The sequence below is a fragment of the Cyprinus carpio genome, chromosome A3 (genome assembly GCF_018340385.1).
Source record: "Cyprinus carpio isolate SPL01 chromosome A3, ASM1834038v1, whole genome shotgun sequence".
NCBI lineage: Eukaryota > Metazoa > Chordata > Actinopteri > Cypriniformes > Cyprinidae > Cyprinus > Cyprinus carpio.
In genome coordinates, this window is record NC_056574.1 from 5,230,175 (window position 1) to 5,248,486 (window position 18,312).

General features: G+C 37.9%; 1 pseudogene; it reads left to right on the forward strand.

The window, feature by feature from the left end:
• Window positions 1–721: 721 nt before the first annotated feature.
• LOC109046513 lies at window positions 722–18,303 on the forward strand (annotated as a pseudogene).
• The last annotated feature ends 9 nt before the right edge of the window (window positions 18,304–18,312 follow it).

An 18,312-nucleotide genomic window follows, 5' to 3' on the forward strand; every position in this document is an offset into this window, starting at 1 on the left:
GTGCATTTGATATTGTCAACGAATTTTACATGGGGTTGTAAAAATATTTGTGGTATTGTAGAAAATTTAGATTTTATTTAAACTATACAGTGTGTGTGTGCGCGTGTATTCCACAATATATTATTGTATTTTATAATATTGATTTGCTCTGTTTTAAATGGAAGAGGTCAAGAAAATACTGTTCAAAAGACATTACTCCAGTTACTAGAGTTAGTTGTACTCAATGTGTTTGAGGTAATCAGTTGCCACAAAGTTTTTAAGTTTTGAACCACATGATTTTGTGTGTACTGTAGTAATAAAGTGTTTGAGTTAAGTGCTACTAAGTAATACTAAGTAATACTAATATTTACTGAGTTTATATAACTTCATTTTTAAGTTTTGTTAACTTAATACAATAGAATAAGTGATCGAGTCATAATAACTTATATTTAAGTAGACTTAAAAAAAACTTTTAATTAAACCTTAGTCAAAAAGTACATGTAACGTTATTCAAATGTTTAACTTCTAAAAACATGATTTTTAAGTTTATTAACTCAAAAAATTAAGGCAATCAATTGCCCCCCCCCCCCCCCTTTTTTCCTTTTTTTTATTTTTTTTGGAGTTCTGTTAACTTATCAGGGTTAAGGTTTCTACCAGTATATATTTTCAGTGATCTTGAGAACCTGTCTGACTGGAAAGGGGAGAAAGAAAAGGTCTGCAAGAAAAAAAAAAGATACTCTAAATCACAAATGAGGAAATACTTTTCTAAAGAACAGTTTGGAAAAAACTAGTTCCTCTGCATTTCTTTCTAGTTAAACCTTTTCAAGATTTGCATATCCTCTCTAACATTCTGTTCATATCATTAATTAAAACAAATATTACATATAGTCAGTGAATTATTAAAATCATAAAAATAATAAAGACAAAAATAGCAGAAATTAAACATTCACATCTTCAGTAAATGCAAAAAGGGTGACCTCAGTTTAAAGACCTTCCAACAAAAATAAGTAACACAAACACTTTCACTTTCTTACTGGGATAACAGGTGATTTTAAGAATGCACAGCATTTTCCGCATCACGCCATATAAATAGACAAACAGTAGCTTACAGAGTTTACAGATGCAGCCCATGACCGAACTGATAATACAGATATGGAGGACTTCAATACTCAGGTTTGACTTCATTATTTCACAATTAAAAATATTAGAGGTTAGTTGTGTATTGGGTATTGTGTGTGTGTGTGTGTGTGTGTACATATAATCCACCACCAAATTATATTACTCTACCAAAAAAAGACAATTTGACAAATCAAAGCAATGAATCCATTGTGGGTAGAGAAAAAACATTACATTTTCAAAAAATGTTTACATTGAATCCTGTTGGTAGTTTACGTTGCTTTAAAAAATGGTGTATAATACATGCATAAGTATAAATATAAGGTATAAACAAACAGCACTAACTTTGGGTGTGAACATGGAAAAAATGATAACATTCACATTCAATGAATTTCTGTGGGTTATAGGCTGGGGCACTGCCTCAAAATTACCAAAATGAGCATAATGAGGAAAAAAAAAGAAAAAAAAAAAACTTGTAGAATCTATGTTACACTATTAAGAAGTGAAAACCTGCAAATGTTATCTTAGGGAGCTATTTTTGCTTGATCTAACTCTTAAATTTCATTTTCTCACTGTAACCTAATGTATAGGTTAATATTTATGGGTTGAATAAAATCAAATAAATTACATGTTACCACTTGAAAGATTGTACACTAAAAGGGACTTAAAGGCTTTACTCAAATGAAAACATTTTCTTCATCCCCATGACAGCACATGCTGGTTTCGTCTCATAAAGGCTGCAACACACACCAGTTTTTGTTCCTTGCTGAGTTGTACAGTTGAATCCTGTCACTATAACATAAATATTAGATTGGTTGCACAGTTTCAGAGAGATTCATTGGTCATAACACAACTTTGTGAGATCGCAATGAACAGAGTGACAACTTTTTAGTGTTTATTAAAAGGCAGTGCTCTTTGCAAGCTTTCTAGGCTGTAATCCATTCAAAATGCAGAACTTTTGTTTTTCGGCCAAACACACTTTGCAAAGTTTCGGGAATGACATCAAAATACAAATGCACTAAATAAAATAATTGAATAAATGCATATTTATAATATGGCTTAACTCAAATAAGTATTAAATATTAAAATAAATAACTAGAGAAGGCTGACTATAATCAGCTTGCTTCCATTTAGTGGGATAAGCATACTCTTCACCCAAATAAAAAAAAGCCCTTCTGGTCTTCAATAATGCAATGGCAAAGTTTGAGGGTGCACACGCAATATCTGAGAGAGCAGATCCATTTCAACACTGTCTATTTCAAAGTGCACATCCAGTTTCCTTTCGAACGTGAACTCTCTTTGCGTCAGTGTATGACGCTAAGGGAAACTCCTGTTTACAATGTTACTGAAGTCTGATTTGTTCACTTTTGTGCAGCTGTGTACAGAATAGTGGTGGACAAAATAATAAGAAATTGTACTTAAGTAAAAGTATTGCAGCTTAAGGAATAATTTACTTGAGTACAAGTAAATGCACTGAAAAATAATGACTCAAGTAAGAGTAAAAAAGTAGTTTGCTGAAAAACTACTCAAGTTACTGCGTTACAAAGTACTTTAGTAATACTTTTCTATTTTTACCCAAAATGAGACGATGTGAGCATTATGGAGCAGTATCTACCCTAACCCTAACACTTATGGACTTTAATGTTTGTTTTACATGTGAGACCCAGGAAATCCCTTATGTGGACAAATGCATCAGATATCACTACAGCTGAATAACATGCAGATAGAGAAGCTTTGACTGATGAAACGTTGAAAACAATAAACACACAATTGCAATGCAATGCTAATTGACATAGCTTGTATCACAGTATAGAATTTTATAAAGAATATTTTCTGCCTCACTGTGATAAGAAGCAACATGGAACCATAGAAGCTAACTGTTTCAAACTCGACTGATGTTATATAGTGATTCCAATAAGGTAAATAATAATAATAAATAAAAAATCTTGGATATTCACATTTATTCTAACTCTTATTGCAAAATATTTCCTTGTTAAGTGAATACTAATAAAAATCAACAGGCTAAAGAACACTTACACAAGGATGTGTGTGTAGCAGAGGAAAAGCAGAAATGGGGGACAGGAAAAAAAGTTTGACTTTTGTCTAATTGACAGGCTTTATTTTTTTTTTAATGTATTTTAACTGGATAAGAAATCAAATATACTGCTGCATGATAACAAATAATTTGTATTCTATAATATATATATATATATTCTGTATTTTCTTAATGACAATGGATTGGTTTATACAAATACATAGTAACACAGAATAGTTTCTATACTGTATTAAATGTTATGTCAATTAGCACTGGATTATTCATATGTTGTATTTATTACCTCGAAATGACCTGATATGACCTTTTTAGCTAAAGGAATTGTGGCATGCCTTTATCCATATTAGGAATTTCCTGCACATAAGTTATTACTTCTATTGGGCCATTTTGGACTTTCTGCGCGACAGCGCCCTCTGGCTTCGAGTATGAATGGAACATGCACTGCACGAGAGTGTTTAGCACTCAGCAGTAGTGATGGGAAGTTTGGATCATTTTACCGACTCGGACCTTTGAGTCTCGTCCAGCAAAATGAACAAATCTTTTTGAGTCATTTCATTAATTTTACCAAATATAATTAAAATCTTACTTGTTACCCTACCATGTCTACTAGTAGCCTACTTACGCAAACGTTGATCAAACAATACAAAACTATAATGCTATAATAAACAGAAAAGATTAATTCATTGTTTACCTGGGTCTTCTCTTCAGTCTATGATTAGCTCACCTCACCTTTTATCTGACAAGTCCTTGGGTTTGAGTTAACCTATGCAGTCTGACCCGGAAAGAGAACTGATTAGTTCATCTCATGATTCTTCGGGTTTGAGGAAAACACTGTCCCAAATGGCACACTCCGGACTTGTGGTCTTCCTCAGAGTCCACACTTCAGTGACGTCATGTAGTGCAGACCTATAGGCCCCTTGGCGCGAGTCCACGAGGGCGCATTGAGAGGTATTTTTGGGACGGACTCGATCGTCACGCTGGAAATAACGGTCTGGTTGTTTTTTGACAGGAGCTGCAGGTTCGGGGATGTTCCATTTGTTCCAAATGTTCCGTTTGAACTAAAATTACAATTTTAACACATAATAAACATGTGCGTGAATTTCAGATTAATTTACAGGTTTAAATATAAATACTAGGTTTACATATGACTCAGTAAAGCCCTGACATTCGGTTCTATTTATTTAATGAATCATAATTTACATTTACATTTACATTGACATTTACATGTAATCATTTAGCAGACGCTTTTATCCAAAGCGACTTACAAATGAGAACAGTAGAAACAATCAGATCAACGAGAGAACAACAACGTTATACAAGTGCTATGAAAGTCTCAGTTAGTCTAGTACAGAACACGTAGCCAGGTTTTTTTTTTTTTTTTTTTTGAATATGATAGACAAGAAAAAAAAAGGTAAGTACTAGTATTAGTTGGTTAAGTTCTGGCGAAAAAGATGAGTCTTTAGATGTTTTTTGAAAATAAGTTAAGACTCGGATGTTCGAATTGAGATCGGGAGGTCATTCCACCAGCTGGGAGCAGTCCAGGAAAAAGTCAGTGAGAGTGATTTTGAACCTCTTTGGGATGGCACCACAAGGCGTCGTTCACTTGCAGAGCGCAAACTTCTGGAGGGTGCATAAGATTGAACTAGTGAGTTTAGGTAAGTTGGCGCCGTGCCAGTGGTCGTTTTGTAGGCAAGCATCAGTACCTTGAATTTGATGCGAGCGGCTACTGGTAGCCAGTGTAACCTGATGAGGAGAGGAGTAACATGAGCTGTTTTTGGCTCATTGAAGACAACCCTCGCTGCTGCATTCTGGATCAGTTGTAGAGGCTTGATAGTACATGCAGGAATGCCCGCCAGGAGAGCATGGCAATAGTCCAGTCTGGAGAGAACAAGAGCTTGGACAAGAAGTTGGGTGGCTTGCTCTGACAGGAAGGGTCTAATCTTCCTAATGTAGTATAAGGCAAATCTGCAGGACCGGGTCGTTGTAGCAATATGGTATGTGAAGCTTAACTGATGATCCATCACAACTCCTAGGTTTCTGGCTGTCCTGGAAGGAGTTATGGTTGACGAACCCAGCTGTATAGAGAAGTTGTGATGAAACGATGGGTTAGCTGGAACCAACCAGCAGTTCAGTCTTAGTAAGGTTGAGCTGAAGGTGATGGTCATTCATCCAGCTAGAAATGTCACTCAGACAGGCTGAAATGCGAGCAAATACCGTCGGCTCATCTGGTTGGAATGAGAAGTAGAGTTGAGTGCCATCAGCGTAGCAGTGATAGGAAAAGCCATGCTTCTGAATGACAGATCCTAATGACGTCATGTAGATGGGGAAGAGAAGCGGTCCAAGTACTGAGCCTTGACGAACCCCAGCAGCAAGTTGTTGTGACTTAGAAACTTCACCCCTCCAAGACACCATGAAGGATCTATCAGACAGGTAGGAGTTAAACCACTGGAGTGTGGTTCCAGAGATGCCCATCTTTCTGAGGGTGGACAGAAGAATCTGCTCTTGCCAGTCACAGGGCTTCAGTAACCGAGAGCAGGGCAGTCTCAGTTGAGTGGCCACTTTTGAAGCCAGATTGGTTGCTGTCCAGGAGGTTGTTCTGTACAAGAAACAAAGAGAGCTGGTTGAACACAGCTCGTTCGAGTGTCTTTGCAATGAATGGAAGAAGGGATACCGGGCTGTAGTTTTCTAGAAGTGCTGGATTTAGAGATGGTTTCTTCAGCAGTGGGCTTACCCGAGCCTGCTTAAATGCTGAGGGAAATGTTCCAGAGTGAAGAGAGGAGTTGATAATGTGAGTAAGTGAAGGTATAACTGAAGAAGAAATCGCTTGAAGGAGGTGAGTGGGGATCGGATCCAGTGGGTAATGTGATCGTATTATTCAACGCGCTATTGTTATGTTTGAGATATCAACCACTGGTCGATGACCATAATGTTTGTATAAACTGTAGGTAACAACTGGTAAAATGTACACCTAGGTCATAAAACCCGTAATGATACCTACACTTAAATATTTTCTTCTCAGCCATGTCATCAATTGCTATTGAGCGAAATCTCCTCCCATCCGTTGTCTGATTGGCATTTCGCAAGGATTCCTGGGTAGTTAAAGTGTGCTGAGCCTGCATCTATGCGGGCTTCGTGGAAGACCGCTTCCAGGGTACAAAGGGGGCGCTGCTGAGCACACTTCAGATTGTTAAAATGCTGAATGGGACGGCCTACGGACTCGTAGACTCGGCGAGCATGCGCAATTTAAGTCCATGAGACCGAAAGTCCACATGAAGTGCACCATTTGGGACACGGCCTATGTCATTCCTTCATCACGTGACAGTCCCATAAACTTTGACCTTAGACTGGAGTTACCCTGGCTACAAATCTGTGTGTATATTCTTTCTTTAATTATTTTTTTTTGTCTTTATGATTTTACTGCCTTAATGTTTTAATGCTTGTATTGTTTAATAATAATAATAATTTAAAAAAGACTGTATAAAAGGCTTTAACCTATCGTTCGTTCTTTTGTCACGTGACGTGACAGCATTGGATAGAGAAATTTATTTACAAGCTTCCTTACAAACAGGTACATAGTTGTTATTATTATCATCATCATTATTATAATTATCATTTACTCTTTCTGGTCTCAAATTGCAGCCTTTTACTTCTTACAGTTTATAAATGTGTGAATTTCTGTCATGATGGTTATTTTCCATACATCGGCTTAGACTGCATAGGTTAAGCTTATGGGTCTGTCATGTGATGAATGAACGACTCAAACCCGAAGAATCATTAATTGATCTGGGGTGCGTTTCTCGTACAACTACGTAATTCGCTGATTAACCACCATAGTACGTTGCATCGTTATGGAAACAAACTAGCTAGTCACGATTGTTTCCCGAAACCATGGTACCTGTGTCGCAGGTCCATCGTTCAAACTACGTTGGTTTGAGCTGTCGTTCTTCTTCTTCTTCGATCTAATGGCTGACTGGAGCCATGAGCACATACCGCCACCTACAGTAATTTGGTTTTATTTTATTTTTTCTTTGACTGGAATTACGCTTCTGAAATGACGTTACGTAGGAGTCGAGTAATAACGAATCATTCATTTGTTCTGCAATATATACACACATGGAGTAAAAAATGTGCTCTTTTCTGATCCCAATGTCTATAATTTCACAATTTCATTTAAATACCATTTCTTATTTAATATTGATAGGCCTACATAAGCACAGTTGAAACAGTTGAAAAAACTGTGATGTAGTGTTGTGGACACCTGTTTCTTATTTTGCTCAATTTTTCCTATTTAAGTCTCCTTGCCATTCAGCCATGTGTTAATGAAAATAACAAGAAAACCCCAATTTTCAAAGCATGAAATTGCAGTTCTTTTGGAGGAGGTGGAAAATAATAAAGTCCAGCTATTTTCAAAGCTGAAAAACAGCATTACAAATACTGACAAAAATAAAATCTGGGCAGAAATCACTAAAAAAATAAATGATGCTGGCTATGGATACGAACAAAGCCCAAAAGAAATCAGGAATAAGTGGAGGGAGTTTGCAAGGGTGACAAAACGGAGGGCTGCGACATGTAAGAGGGAAGCAAACAATACTGATGGGGTATCAATTCAGTTCCTCCTCTCCCTACAGAGGTAGAGAAAGTTTTGGCCATCCTGGGGCCTGTTGCATTGGAAGGATCCTTGGAGGTATAGATACATGTGCATCAACCCGGCCTTTGCTTTCAAAGTTCAGGCCTCCAACATCAGGCCCTATCCACCCTGGGCCTCTTAACATCAGGCCCTCTCCAGTCTGGCCCTCCAACATCAGGCCCCCCCTTCTGTGGCCTCTAACACCAGGCTTCACATTTTCAGAGGGCAAAAACAATGCCTTAAGTTTAGTTGTTAGCTACACTGCATTATTATGCTGTTGGAAGTTTTATGGAGGTGATGCGTCATGGCCTGGAGCTCAGCAAATCTTCAGTCAGCAAAACTGTGACAGCAGTAACACCTTTGCGGTTACAGCTTATGAAGAACATCCTGATTTCCCCCCAAACTCCTGAAGAAATCCAGCTGGCCAATCAACAGTATTGACAACATCTCCAGAGTTATTGGCATCACTGATGGCACCCTTATCCCAGTGTCAAACCCTGTGGTAAATGAGCCCTTGTACAGTTACAGGAATGGCTATCCAGCCATAAATGTTCAAATAGTGTGTGGTCACAAGGGGATGTTCAATGACATTGTAGCAAAATGGCTTTTAAGCACACATGACTCTTTTGTGTGGGCTACTTCTGCAGTTTGCAGGTGGCTGAAGAGGGTGAATGGTTTTGGTGACAGCTGGCTGCTGGGAGACAGTGGATATCCTCTTCACCCATACCTCCTGACACCTGTGCAGCATCCAGCCACCATTGCAGCTTAAACCATTTGTTTAATTGACATAACTTCTGTTAAATATTTTGTTTATTTGCCAATATGCCCCTGCCCCGCAGACTTAAATGAACAAAAATAAAAAATACTTTTGCAAACAGTGTATATACTGTGTATGTGTGTGTGTGTATTATACACACACACACACACACACTCATTTGTAGAGAATATTCTATTTTCTAATTCTGTAAAAACAACAAAATCACTCACTTATTGGTACATTGTTGTTACTTTATTTGGGTAAATTCATTTAAAATACTGTGATTTGAGTGTTAACATTTAATATAAGTGAGAACCTCTAACATACTGTTTTACCAATATTGTTATATGAGAAATATGCGTTTATGTATGTTTTAAAATACTCACTTGAAAAACTCACATTTTCTTCACACAAACGGCATGATTAATGCTTTCAGAGGGCACTTCGAAGGGATAATAATTGCGAGGACCATGCTGCTATATAGTTTCACACTGAATTTGTGATAAATAAAAAATATTTAAAGGTGAATTAGGTAAGATCTACGCACCACAACTTTCTTCCAAATCACTCAAAGTGGATTGTGAAATCGTCGAAAGGAATAGGGCATAAGGGTGGATAACTCTGAATAGAACACAGCCCAGGTGCGGCGCAATCAACAACGTAGACACAGCAAACTAACGACGAACTATGCCTCTAACCTAGTGAAGAGCAGTCGTTCCAACGACAAGTTTGCAATGCAGTTTGCGAATGTTCGTTTGAACTATGGTTTCGGGAAACACCGGATCGTTGAACGATGCTGGTAACTTGTGACCATAATTGGCTAACGATGCTTTTGGGAAACGCACCAGTCAGTTCTCTTTCCGGCTCAGACTGCATTGACTGAAACAGGTGAACGACTAATTCCAGAACGACTAATTCCAGTACAGAGTTGCACATGCGCGACTGAATGGATCACTCCCCAAGATGACTCGTTCTTCCCGAGTCACATTAAAGATTCGTTCAAAATGAATGAATCGTTCAAGAACGACACATCACTACTCAGTAATGTCCATATCGTCTTGTTTTGGAAATACAGTGGGTATGGAAAGTATTCAGACCCCCTTAAGTTTTTCACTCTGTTATATTGCAGCCATTTGATAAAATCATTTAAGTTAATTTTTTTCCTCAGTGTACACACAGCACCCCATATTGACAGAAAAACACAGAATTGTTGACATTTTTGCACATTTATTAAAAAAGAAAAACTGAAATATCACATGGTCCTAAGTATTCAGACCCTTTGCTCAGTATTTAGTAGAAGCACCCTTTTGATCTAATACAGCCATGAGTCTTTTTGGGAAAGATGAAACAAGTTTTTTCACACCTGGATTTGGGGATCCTCTGCCATTCCTCCTTGCAGATCCTCTCCAGTTCTGTCAGGTTGGATGGTAAACATTGGTGGACAGCCATTTTCAGTTCCCTCCAGAGATGCTCAATTGGGTTTAAGTCAGGGCTCTGGCTGGGCCATTCAAGAACAGTCACGGAGTTGTTGTGAAGCCACTGACTTTCTACAACTTTCTCCCATCTCCCGACTGCATCTCTGGAGCTCAGCCACAGTGATCTTTGGGTTCTTTACCTCTCTCACCAAGGCTCTTCTCCCCCGATAGCTCAGCTCTAGGAAGGGTTCTGGTCATCCCAAACGTCTTCCATTTAAGGATTATGGAGGCCACTTTGCTCTTAGGAACCTTAAGTGCAGCAGAATTTTTTTTGTAACCTTGGCCAGATCTATGCCTTGCCACAATTCTGTCTCTGAGCTCTTCAGGCAGTTCCTTTGACCTCCTGATTCTCATTTGCTCTGACATGCACTGTGAGCTGTAAGGTCTTATATAGACAGGTGTGTGGCTTTCCTAATCAAGTCCAATCAGTATAATCAAACACAGCTGGAGTCAAATGAAGGCGTAGAACCATCTCAAGGATGATCAGAAGAAATGGACAGCACCTGAGTTAAGCAAAAGTAGGTTTTGCAAAAAAGTCTCTAGGACTTAGGTTTGTTCTGCATGATCACCTTGAACCCCTAACAAACAAACCACCCCTAAAAAAAACTCTGAAATAAATACGAAATTACCTACATTTTCTGTATTTATTTGTCCTATTGCTTATCAATCCTCACATAATAACATAAGTTTTTGATCACAACACATGCCCCTAAGGCCGATAACACACAAATGGGTTAAACAGACACTCACAAACTATAAATTAATGTAAACACTGTAAGGAGTGAAATTATTTCCTTATGAAATTAATTCTTTATGAAGCCAGACTTTCAGGAACTCTCTCAATGCAAATGCAGATGCACCAAAACAATGGGCTTTGATCTCCTCGTGGAGCCAAACAAACAGATAGGAAGATCTGGAAGAAAGACCATTTGCTCTTTGGAACCTTCACCCATCCTTCCCCCCAGGGCACATGGTCCAGGCACTAAAAGTTGACAGAGAAATGCCAAGAACTCAAGTTACTATTCTTACATGATACATTTACTATATCTTCAGGATTCATGATTGTAAACTTTTCATGTTTGGTATAATTTTAAAGGTCTTTGTGCGATTGGTAAAATGGTCTCAATTTCAAAGTAGTCATTTATATTATGAGAAAGATTGAAAACTTTTGTAGAATTGTGTTCTGCTGAGAAGGGTGTGTGTCCCCCTTTAGGGGTCTTTGAGAATGTTTATCTCCAGCAAGGTGTGACCCTGATGTGACCACGGGAACCTAAAAAACCAAAAGGTCTTTTATGTTTTTACAACTGATTTGAAGATTTGCTTTGTTATCTGGTCTGAGTATTTAAGGGAAGTGACAAAACACTACTGCGTGATTCTGTTGCCAGAAAGCCCGTAGTGTGGAGTGTATTTCATATGCTCCATACTATGTATCTTCCTGAAGTCAGGTATACTATTATGTAATTGTGTTAAACACATTGTGCCTACAGAGCACACTGTATAGTTGTTTGTGCTACTACATGTACACATTGGCTAGTTAAGTTTATTCTCTAAAACACCTGAGTGCTTTGCTATGCATTTTAGACCATGTGTCTTAAATTAGGATAACTGTCACATGTGTGACTGTTAAATTTGTGTGCCTCCTGCATGGATCACTTGGCCGTTCCCAATATGGCTACAGTGTCTTTGTGCAGGAGCAAAGTTGCAACACAACTACAATGTGATTTACATTGTAAGGTATTACCACAAATCTGTGTTCAGGATTGTTCATACGAAAGGTTTAATAGATGGAGCATGGGGCACATCAATTGAGTCCATTTCGATTTCTGACTATCACTGTCTTAAATAAGTTGCAGTTTTCGTAAATATATAAAAACTATACTTTTTGTACGAGTAAGCAGGGTGCGACCCGACTTAAAGGTAGATATTTACCCTGCATCCAATGTTTAAGATCAGACTGACGAGTTTGTGTTCGGGAAGAGCATTCAATCGGCCGAAATGTTACTTCTAAAGCGATACAAGGTCTGCAGTGAACGAATAATTGAAAGTATTGGATTTTCAGAATACTCAAATATCTAAATTAATAAACAATCGATATCTGTGATCAGCTTTTGATAGAAATATTGCCTAAATTTAATGATCACGTGAAATTGGAGTCAGATTGAACATGGAGCTAGACTAAAATTCAAACTAAATCCTGATAAATTCAGAAGCGCAAATAAAAGACCGAATACGCATTAAACCTTTGACCAGGCCGCTGGATTCCGCTTTTTGGGCTGGCGGGTGGATCCTTACAACACTATATAAATTAAAGTGTTCCACAACATCCACAATATATTTATTTACTCACAGAACAGCATCAGTCAGTGTGACAGAGAGATTTAAGAGAAATCCACTAAATGCCATAATTGTAAAATGTAAAATTATATTACCCTTTAATTGTTTAAGACCAAAACAAAATAATCAAAGTTAATGAAATATGTAATACCTCAACAGGCAGAGAACAAGCACTGTGGAACATCAGAAGTCAGTACAGATCAACACCTACATCAGGAACTGTTGAATAAAAAAGAGAATCTATTTCACAGACTTCTGAAAGACAAGCATCACAGTAAACTGAGAGCTGCAGATGTTCTTCAGTTAACTGCACATTCATTACACTCCCATGGGTCTTCTGCTGAAGAACAGCTGATTCAGACTTTCATACAAAAATTACTGATAACGGACTACAGAGCAAGATATATTAAAACTAAAGACAACAATGAGGAAGTTCACAATGGTCAAGCCAGCTATGAATCATTTAAAGAAGGGGCTGATTCTGATGATTTTTTTGACAATTTAGGGTCAGTGTCTAATGAAGAAACAGGCCAATCTGACAGAATTCACCCGATGGATGTTCAGATGGCAGTGTTTCATTGTGCTGATAGTTTTCTGAAGCAGCTGATGGTCACTAAACTGTCCCAGTGTCAGTACGCTCTGCCTCTGCTTGTTCCTGATCCATTCACTCAACAGATTGAGTTTCCTCTCTGGACATTCAGACAAATCAACAAGAGCTGGAAGATGAGAAACATTAACAATGAACTCATCAGTCAAACCCAGCCCATCTACAAGGCAGAAGCTCCAATGGTGTTTTTCTTCAGGTTTGGCTCTGTGTCTTCATCCAAGTCTCAGCTGATGAACAGTCTGATCAATGAGAAACACAACACGTTCTTCCACAGGAACTGCTCAGGCAGCAGCAAAACCAGAGTCCTGATGGATGGAGTGGTGGAGATCACCTGGTTCTGCCCTTCTGGGAAAAACACAGATAAATTCAGTGAGTGTGTTGCATTCTGTAATCTACATGGTGATGCAGGAGACCATGAGAAACAGCTGCAGATCCTCACTGAAATGAGCTCAGTCAATGTTGTCCTTCTACCACAACTTCAGAGGAATGACAGAAGCATGACAAAACTTCAAGAACTCTATAAGGGCTCAAAGCCACTCATTTGTCTTTTTACTGAGGATGAATCTGCTGTAACTGCGGTGAAGAAAAAATACCGGATTGGTCTAAAAGACAGAAATCAGTCAGAAGTATCTGATGAACTCAGAAGAGCTATAAAAGATTGTCTCTCAGAATCATCTTCCATTTTCAGACTTGAAGATGTGTCCAAACACTCAGACATCAGAGTAGATGAGGAAGATGATGGTGACTGCAGGAAAGGAAGAGAAGCAGCACAGCAGATGATGAGTTTACTGGAGAAGAAAGATCTGACAGAAATCAAAGAATCATTTCTGCCTCATCAGGGGAAACTGTGGCATCAGTGGAGTCAGAAAAACAAAGAACTACATCAAGCTCAAGGAAATGAGCTAGAAATGGACATCAGCAGAAAACAAAAGGAGATGAAGAATATCCGTGAGATGCAGCATAAAACTGATATCAGTGAGTTTATAAAGTTCTTCATTAAAGAAATTAACTCAGATACTGGACATAAGATGTTTTTCATTAAATGGTTCGGAATACTCCTGTATGAATATACATCAGCTGACTTGTTTGTTCTTCATCACAAATATTATGAAACGTGGTCAACGGTTTTAAAACTTAAAGAGAAGTATGAACCAGAAGAACTGACACTTAAACAAACTGAACTTGAGAGAATATCTGAGGATCTTCAAGCTGCAGGCTTTGGTTTGGAGCACATCATGAGGGAGATCGGTCAGATCTATGAATCATGTTCATCTGTTAATGAGAACAAGAAAGACTTGCAGGTTCACTTCTCTTCTCTCCCGAGTCTTGCAGCTGAGATGATGATCTCTGGATTTCCACTGGAGCTGATGGATGGAGATGCTGCTCATGTTCCTGTGATCTGGATCTCTGCTGTTCTAGATCAACTCATCCAGAAACTGGGAGACCAGAGAGTCTTTGTGCTGTCAGTTTTAGGGCTTCAGAGCTCTGGGAAATCCACCATGCTGAACGCCATGTTTGGACTCCAGTTTGCCGTCAGTGCTGGCAGGTGCACCAGAGGAGCTTTCATGCAGCTGATCAGAGTCTCAGATGAGATGAAACCACAGATGAACTTTGACTATATTCTGGTTGTTGATACTGAGGGTCTTCATGCTCTAGAACTGGCTGGAAGAACAACAAGTCATCATGACAATGAACTGGCCACACTTGTTGTAGGTATTGCAAATCTGACCTTGATCAACATCTTTGGAGAAAACCCATCTGAGATGCAGGACATTCTTCAGATTGTTGTTCAGGCCTTCATGAGGATGAAGAAGGTCAGACTGAATCCCAGCTGTGTGTTTGTGCATCAGAACGTCTCAGACATCACAGCTGGAGAGAAAAATAAGGAGGGAAGGAGACGACTGCAGAAGAAACTGGATGAGATGACAAAAATTGTTGCTAAGGATGAAGTCTTTGATGCAAAATGTTTCAGTGACGTCATTAGATTTGATGTTGAGAATGATGTGAAGTATTTCGCTCATCTCTGGGAGGGCAGCCCACCAATGGCACCACCAAACCCAAACTATTGTGATAATATTCAAGAACTAAAGAAAATTATTTTCTCTCATGCCTCAAAATCACATGGAATGATGGTGAGACACCTGAAAGATTGTATCAAAGATCTCTGGGAGGCTATAAAAAATGAACGATTCATCTTCAGCTTCAGAAATTCTCTGGAGATTTCAGCCTACCGGAAACTAGAGACAAAATACAGCAAGTGGTCCTGGAGTCTTCGCAGTGCCATGATGGAAACAGAGAGCAAACTACACAACAAAATAAAAAATGAAGCAGTTCATGAAGTTGAGGAAACTGATCTTCAAAGAGAACTGAAAAAACAAGTGAAGAAGTAGAAAAGCAAATGTCTGAATTCTTTGAGAAAGACAAAGATAAAGATATATTGTTTCAGTGGAAAACATCATTTGAAACTAAAATCAAAGAGCTTCAAAGAAAAACATTGTGAAAGAAAACAAAAAGGAAATTAAACGGGATTCTTGATACTCATAGGACACATCATGAAAACACTCTCCGTGAAAACAACAAAATACTTGCCTTAAAACTCAAAGACAAAGCAAATAATGCAGAAACACTGAAGAAAACGACTGAAGCTAAGAGAACAGATCATGAAAACACTCTCTATGAAAAGAGCAAAGAACTCACCTTAAAACTCAAAGCAAATGATCAAGAAACACTAAAGAAAGAGTTTGATTTGTTTTGGGCGCAGACTGTAGATGAGATTATCTCAGAGAGGCCTCCAATCAATGACATTGACATAATGAGAGATGTGATAAAAATCCTCAGTGACATCTATGAGGGGGATCTCCCTGCTGACCACATTAAAGAGGACATCAACATTTTCACTGTGTCAGATTTTTCTAAATATGTTTACAAGTCTAAAAAAAATGTTTTTAAAAGGACTGCAAAGGATGCTTGGAGAAGATTGAGAAAATATTTTGGATATGCTCAAACTTTGTCTCCAGAGAAAGAAGCTCAAATTAGATCATTAGTCTCAGATGTTGACCAGCAGACAGACACAATGATTCAGTCATTTAACATTTCAAAGATGGGCTACAACATCAGCTGCATTCAAAAACTCATAGATTATATCAAGAAAAGAGTAACAGAACATGAGGAAGGACCAGTGAAATATGTGTTCAAGGATGAATTCTTTATCGATTTGGTTCTTTCCATTTGTAAAAAAGCAAACAAGATGATCACCGACCAACACATAAATTTCAAGGAAACAACATATGTTGAGAAGAAGAGAGAAGAGTACTATAGTATTTTCCAGACATATTGTCATGGAGCAACATCAGTTGCCATTTTTGGTGAGATCATCTGTCAGAAACTTAAAGAGCCCATTGAGCAGAGTGTCTACAAGAAGACTGCCAGAGATCTGACTGATGAAATAAGAACAAACTGTGAATCACTGAATGGAAGCAGAGCAAATCTGGAGAAACACATCCTGAAGACACTGGCAGAAAAGGAGGATTTCGACAAATACATGAAGTACATTCATAATCCTAAAGATCACTTCAAGAGTTTCATCAGAGATGAAGTCACTCGGTACATCACTGATAAGTTCAGTCTCAGTGTTTTACCCAAGATGAAGGAGAACATTAAATTCCTGCAGCAGAAGATCATGAAAGCAGCTCATGAATCTACTGAACATGTTCAAGTGAACAGTGGAGATGTTGGTTTGTGGTTGAAGAGTTTCACACAGCAGCTCTCAGATGAGCTGATCTTCTCTGAAAAAGACCTCAGTGGAGTCAAACATGATGATGTTGAGGATTTCAACCTCCTAGAAGATGTGATGAGGAACAAACTTCATGCTATAATATCTGATATCAGCAGTAGATTTAACACAGTGACATTTCCGGTAAAGTTAGACTGTAACTTCAGACCAGATGAGCTTCTGACCGATCACTTCTGTCAGTGCTGTTGGGTTCAGTGTCCATTCTGTAAAGCCATCTGCACCAACACCATAGAAAACCATCATGGAGATCACAGTGTTCCTTTCCATCGTAGTATTGGTCTGAATGGAATATATACATCTAACTTGTCTACTAATATCTGCACATCAGCAGTAGCAAGCAACAATCTATGTTTTTATCCCAATGACTCAGATAACAAAGTTCTCTGGAGAGATTACAGAAAAGCAGGAGGAGTTTTTGCAGACTGGAGCATCACCCCTGATCTCTCTGAACTGCCCTACTGGAAGTGGTTTGTGTGCAGATTCAAGAAAGATCTGGAAAAATACCACAAAAAAACATTTGAGGGTTATGCTGAGATACCAGATGAATGGAGACAATACACAAAACAGGAAGCTATTGAAAGTCTAAATAAATACCTTTAAAAGAAAAGATATAGAATAAGACTTTCTAATAAGTGTTTCTTGTTAGATTTTTTTATTATTATTATTATTATTATTTTGATCTCTTGGTAAAAACCAGGATCTGCAATTGAAGCAGTGGATGCAATAGTTTCTCAGTCCAACCCATGTTGATGGAAGGCTGCAGACATTATTCTCACTTTTCTGAAAGTCTTCAGTACTTCTTTGTAGCATTTAATAACTTTTTCTGGCTTTATGACTGCACAAAAAAGTCAATACATTTAATGAGCAAAGACAATAAAATACTGAAGACACTAAAATTGAGTTTTTAGTTCCTTGCCGCAGTCATCTCTATTTACTTTTCTTAAGAAAAAAACATTAAGAAAAGTTTGAGGATACAAAAATATTCTTATCTCTTTTTTTCATATTTTAGAAAATAAGAAGAAAAGGGCAATTCAGAAGAATTTTAACATGATTTTCTCAAAATTACTTTTTCAATTATACTAAAAGGCCCTTTACTTGCTAAAAAGTATAAACTATCAGCAAGACAACAGAAGGCATGTAGTAGATTGTGTACAGCAGGATTTTCAGAAAAGTGTTGATCATTTAGAGGCCTTAGAAATCAAATGTGATACAGCAGGGTTCATAGAATTTATCACATAGCATACACAATTTCTGAATATTTGTAGTTAATTTAAAGGATTTTGAAACAATGTTATTTCAGAAATGTTTGTTGACACCTCATATTTAAAAACAGGTGTGGAAAGATGTTGTTAAAAGAAGGTAAAAGGGTATAAGCTTTGCTAGAAATAGAGTCAGGCCAGAGATAGATGACAAACACTTGCATATATTTTGCTCAAATGAAAATTTGAAATATATGTATTATTTGTTTCATAGGATTCTTTTGTTCTAGACTAGTTATTGGACTTAACAGTATTTAAAATGAGATGTGCCATTTCTAATAATAAACATTACTCTTACCTCGTCTAGTTCTA